The sequence below is a fragment of the Choristoneura fumiferana genome, chromosome Z, assembly GCF_025370935.1.
Source record: "Choristoneura fumiferana chromosome Z, NRCan_CFum_1, whole genome shotgun sequence".
Classification (NCBI taxonomy): domain Eukaryota; kingdom Metazoa; phylum Arthropoda; class Insecta; order Lepidoptera; family Tortricidae; genus Choristoneura; species Choristoneura fumiferana.
In genome coordinates this window covers 5,495,267-5,501,888 of record NC_133472.1, presented here as the reverse complement: position 1 = coordinate 5,501,888, position 6,622 = coordinate 5,495,267, and positions in this window count along the sequence as shown.

Sequence of the window (6,622 nt, the reverse complement as noted above, 5' to 3'; positions counted from 1 at the left end):
ACGTGGATTTTTGATGAGTTGGACAATGACGTTTGTAATTTCGTTAATTACTCCGAGTTGGTACATTATATTTAACAGTCTTAAGGATATTTCTGTCGTTTCCACTAATCGATTCTTATATACTGTATTAAAAAGTTTTCTAAAATATGATCATTTTATGGAAAATATTGGTTATCAAAAAACTAGTTACTTATTTTTTTTTGCACAGGGGCTATTTCGGAATATAGCGGGGTTATTCTGCGTGTTATGGACTGAAAGGTGTGGACTTTATTATAAATTTGGCTCAAGGTTTATATTTCTTTTTAGGCTGAAATTACCCCATTTCATTTTTATTTTTTATTTCGTACAATAGTAATAATCCATAGTTACAGATTTTTTCAAATCTCTGTATTCCGAAATAACCCCACAACGCAATGTGGTTCTCAAAATTTGCCGCCAAAGGAATATTAAATCTACATACATTATAGAACAAACTGGACAGATTATTATATGATTTTTATTGTGGATTGAGAGTTGTCTCCGCCCGAATAGCAGATAGGGGGAGAGGAGCGAAGCCGCGAGTATTATACTAGTAAGTATATAAAACAATTAGAAAATGCGCATGTCACTTTTTATATTTTGAACTAGCTTTTACCCGCGGCTACGCTCGCGTGACCATAAAATTTCATTGAAGCAAGCAAATCAAGCAAGCATGCTAGCAAGCATTTAAGCAATCATTTAAGCTAGCTTGCAAGCAAGTATGCAAGCAAGCAAGCATGCAAGCAAACATTTAAGGCAAGCTTGCAATTGAGCATGCTTCGCTCGCGAACCATAATCATTTCAAAGAAGAAAGTATGCAACAACTAAATAAAACTTCATCGCTACATCGTTTTGATAGCCGAAGTATTCAAGTACGCTACCCAGTTCGACCACACTGGAGATCTCTTTTAATGTTATTAGAGAGGGATCTATTAACAAGGAACTCTACGCCACCCCTGTGATGTTTGATCATCCTCGCGGAAGTACAGAAGGTGGCCCGAGTCTAAGATGATGGTGCCCTTCCCTCTCTATGTATCTTCACTTAACTCCTGAAATATGCCACCTTATGTTCTCAGCTCCACTTCCAAACTGCGCTAGTAAAGAGTCCTAAAGTCCCGTCCGTTCTACGTAAGCCAGGGGTCAGTTACTTACGGTAGCCTTGGATCGCCCGGGATTCTTAGCATCCCTCTGAAGCCCCACCGGACCAATGAATGCTACAAATATGCAAGGAATAGCGGGACGACCGGGAACTGGGGGACCATCTCTTTGCCGTGCGCTTCATTCTGGTAGGGGTTTGCCCATAATCCCCACACTGGGCATGCGGTGGTGATCGAGGCACAGTTATTGCACCGCGATGCTGCAGCCCATCAGGGCCGGGGAACTTAACTGTGCCGATTTGGAATGCATCCCTATGCCGCAATCAGCCAGCTGCCAGAGCCCAGTCTGTTAACGGCAGGGTGCACCACGGGCAGGTAAGGTTGGCTTGGGGTCCATAGATGGAGGTTGGCCCCTTACACCACAAATAAAAAAATTGAAAATCTTAAAAGTTGAAAAAGTTGAATACCTCAGACAATTACCATACTAAAGTAAGCTGGGGTTATTTCAGAACCACTTTCACTGCGAATAACCCCTAAAGGGGTAATTTGGGAAAAAAATTTTAAACTATAGCTAGCCATTTAGACTGACACAGTCATTCGCAAAAAAACGATTTATTTGTCATAACAATTAATAGTTCAATCTTGGTAACTTATAGGTTTAGAGTTAGCGGTGTTGGGTATTTCATTATTTAAATTTTTGGTACGAAAATGCACTCGACCCAAAAAAAATATTATATTGCACGTCCAAAACCGATGTCAGCGCCTCGCAAATCATCTTGGAGAGAGACGCGAGGAGCGGTAAAGGGGCGTCCATTTAAGTGCTGCCAGGTTAAACATCAACACGTTTAGGAGAAATTTTAAATAAATGGAATAACCCCGTTTACAGAATTACCCCAAAGCACCTTAGTTTTTTTTTTTTTTCAGAATATGTGCAAATAATTTTTTTGTCCCACCCGCACCCACACATTTCGGGTGATTGCGCAACCGGAATATCGTCACTACTTTGAAAAAATCTCGTATCTAAAATCAATATGTCAGGGTGAACCCTGACATAATGATCATACCAAGAGTTCACTCAAAAAAATAATCGATTTTAAAAATACGAGTTTTTTTTAAAAGTAAATAGTGAAGATATCGCACTTACCTAACCTACCTATTGTTCAAATTCGCTCTTACCTTTTCTTCAAATCCGCACTTACCTATTGGTCAAATTCGCAGGTGCAAATCGTGAGTTCTCGTCGTTTATTAACAGTACCAGCGAAGTCCCACATATTGACAAAACACTTAAAATTATTAACAAAGTGCGGAGTTTCTTCCGAAGTTTCCATTTTACTAACACCAATAGCTGTAACGAATAAAGAGTACCTACATTGGATATTGAGCGCGTGTATTCAAAGGGTACCTACACGTTAACCCCAACAGGGAAATATGATGAAATATCATTGGTTAACCCATCTAGGGCCAAAATCTGTGATATTCGAGGAGCATGGTTGAAAACGTGGAAAATTATTAGCCAATTTTATACGACATTAAAAATTCAACTAGCTTTTACTGTACATTAATACTCAGATATTCACCATGTTCGAGTGTAGGACCTCAAAAATTCCATGCAAAATTTATGACTTATTTGTGGGGTGCAGTGCACGCCGGCCCGCGTCAGAACTGCGACGTTCAATGCGCTGCGTTAACACAATGCTTTTTAGCTTCTTTTTGTTTAAATTGAAACTTTGCTTTGTATTAAATACGAAGAATTTACGTATTCAGTGTCGACAATGTGCGTTTTGTAGGCATATGATTTTACACGAACATGTGCGTTTAAGAAATTTTAGGACAGAGTCGGCAGTAAACGCGTCAACATAAAAGATAAATAATACCTGTGTTAAGTAGCGTACAGTCATTTTCGATCGTGTTTCTAACTGTGAACTTATATCAAATGTCGTCTTATTTTAATTTTGCTTGTCTTCCATCGCTCGAAGTGACAGGAAGTACCTACTAATATGTTATATGTTCTTTGGTACCCTACCACAGGTAACTACGCATACAAAAAAAATAGTGTCACTATTGTTTAATTAAAGAGGTTTCTGATATAAAGGTCATATAATTTATGAATTTCTTTTAAGCAACAGTAGCGCCACGGCAAAGTACCTGACGAAGCTTATTTTTCCCTCTATTTTGAATAAACTTTTAAGAACGTCTTGTAGGCTTTTTTATGGCTTTTTTAAACATCGATTTAAGGCTTAAACTGACAGTTGTTGTATGGATCTGACAGGACTTAAGACCACTTAATCTAGATTAAAAAGCCTGCAAGTGGACGTTAAAGAATATTAAGTACTTAAGTAGTTTAGTTTATTTAATCATTCAATATGATATTTTCAACAACGCGTATTTTGTATGGCGTGGTCGCCATGTGCCTATAGGATCCCCGACGATGAGCGACGTGCTTTTTCTCACAAGTCGCGAATTTGACAGGCAGTGAATGCGTCAAAGCAACTCATTTATGGAAATAGAAATAAAACAAACAGTTAAACTACACAAAAATGTATTTGAATCAAATCTGATGGTCACAATAACATTGAACTTATCATCGTATACATGGTGTCTCCACCGCCGCGCGCGCAGCCGACGCGTGTCATGCACCGGGGCATCGCGGCGGCGCTCAATCAATGTTTTCAGAAATTTTAAACATTTTTTTAATTTGTCTCGTATACTGTCTCAGATATATTGTTTTAGAACACATCAACTTAACTCTAGGATTCAAGTCCGATCTATCTCTAATTGAAGTGAGTCTAACATAATAATGCAGAGACGATCCTAGCACTGTTCGACCAATTACTAACCGCATTAAAATTCACACGATTCAATAAAAAAAAGTTTTTTTGTTACAAGAAACTTAGCTTTTGTCATATCCAATTTTTGGAAATGCAACTCCTTCGATACTTCGGTAGCTACAAGAATTACAATTTAGCTAGGGATTTTTAAAAAAACAAGGCACTAATTTCTTGTTATTGAGTAACGAATTTCTATGCCTCTCTTTATATAATTTAATCGATTAACAGAGACGGGTGCGCAGATATGTTTAAAACGATTTACTGTTATTTGGTGCAGATGGAAAATCGTCCACTTGAATTGACCATTTGGATTTTCTTTGGCCAAAAATTAATAATGAATACCATCCAAAGTGATATTTGTTAAAATGTGAAAAAAAATTGCAACCAAATTAATTAAACCCGAATGGAACATTGTACCAATACCAAATTGTATTTTTGTTTATTTCTTTTGTATAATAAAGAGTTTAAATACATACATATTTACCAATTGTCCATTATAAATTAGGATAGTATGTATATCGTCTAAAACAAAGCCAAAACCTAATAATTAGGTCCAAAAAGAATGACTTCGGGTGGAACATACAATTGCTCATTGGTGTAGGTACTTCTACGTGTACGTAATACAAGTGGTCGTTATTTTTTACCGTATATCAAATATGACAATCAATGTAATTCAGGATGGGCAGTTTTCCTGGTTGATTTCAGTGTCATTTTTCTGCATCAACGTATAATTTAGAGTTGTCCATTTTCCAGTTGCATCAAGAGACAGTAAATCTTAAACACGCCGATAATCTGGATAAACGATTCTATAACTTATTCAAATGAATTTTTCACGCATGCAACCCGATGTGGCGACGTAAAGTACAGAGTAACGCGCTGAACAGTGCTACCATCACCCAAATACACTATACAAATATTACCTAATCCGCGTGCTAACGGATGAACAGAGTCTGAATACAAACATATTGCTAACATAAAAATTGTGCTAGAAAACATTTTAGCACCGAATACGTACCAGTGTTGTTGCGATAGCGGTAGTTTCGCTATCGATAGCTGATTTTGAGAAATCAGTCCAAAAAATTAGGCGATACTATCTATTGATGATGATTGATGTTGATTAATACTATTGCTAAAGATCAATAGTGCCAATCGATAGTATCGATCAATACTATTATTTTTTAGCAATAGTATCTACCTTTTTTGACGCGATACTGTCGATTGTATTGACTAAGTTCGATTATTTTCAAGGCCACAATAGTATCACGATACTATCGATAGACTATAACTACCACAACAACACTAATATGCACCGCGGGGAACTAGCACCGTGAAAGTGCACTGCCATTAAAAAAATGCTTAGGATTGTCAAAACAAACAAAATGTGCAAATCTACAGAAAATTCACATTCCTCAAAAAACTACATTCCCAAAACATTCCTTGCTTAATAACAGTTTCTCCGACACTATTCCAGGATGTGAACTCAGTCCGCAACAAACGCCGCAACTTTGTCCAGGTAGTTTTATCCTTAGCCACAACACTGAATTTTGAAGACGAACAAACTAAAATACACAGGTAGGTACATGGTACAGCCAACTACAAAGATATCGATATGCCAAAGTTACAAAAATATGTATACACGACCTTAAAGTTAAGACAATAAAAAAAGAAAATATACACATTTTTGTAACTTTGGCCGTGTCGATCTTTTTGTAGTTGACAGTACGTGCCTGTATAACTTTCATAAGTGCACATTTAGAAAAAACACGTTGTGAGAGCAGGCACAATTTGAAAAGTGTTCCTTTTTGGATATTGCACTTCATGAGATAACGCTTGTTTCATAAAAGCGATCCTTTTGAGAATATGCACATTCTGAGAAAGTGCGCTTTACAATCCCAGGCCACAAAAACGATAATAACACGCGCTCGCATAGTTCTCATTGCATAAGTAAATTCTGCCTATTCCTGGCACTAGTTACCTTTTCTTCTACGAAAGTTTCCAAAAGTATTAGCAAACGAATGAAGACGAAAAGCAATACAATCGCCTCGATCAAGCTACTGTGACAGAGTCGGCGTCATAAAAACTCTGAAGCCAATACTTTTACAAACGAACGCGTTGCCATTGGCGGCGTCGGCTTGCGACCGATGAGGCGCCGTCGAGCGCTCGCAGAGCCGACGTCGCAACCTCCAAGTCGCCGTGCAGTTCCATTCATCTTCTGATATTCACAACTCCTCAACGTTGGCTGACATAGTGAAATCTTCAGGGACACAACCATTAATAATAATGAAATATTAAAATTGCACACAAATCGTGCGTGAATCCGGGATACGGGTGTACGCAACCAAGTTTCACATTTTTGAAACATGTGTTTTTCCAATGTTTGTAAAACCATACATTTGGAGAACAGCAAAAATAACAATACGGTATTTGACTCCAGGATTTGACATATCCTATAGATAATAATGAAAATATCGAAATACAGCAAACGTTTAGCAAAATAAAAACAATAATTTGATAATGGAATTTAGTCATTTTTGGAAAAGCTCTCTGTCTCATTCTAAAATGCTTTTCTCTGCAGGTATAACGCTAATTGCGTATGACGTCACATGCTAGTAGCTAGTCAGTAAGACGCATTAACAAGCTTTTGTTTATAAAATAATAAATAGTCAAATACCGTATTGA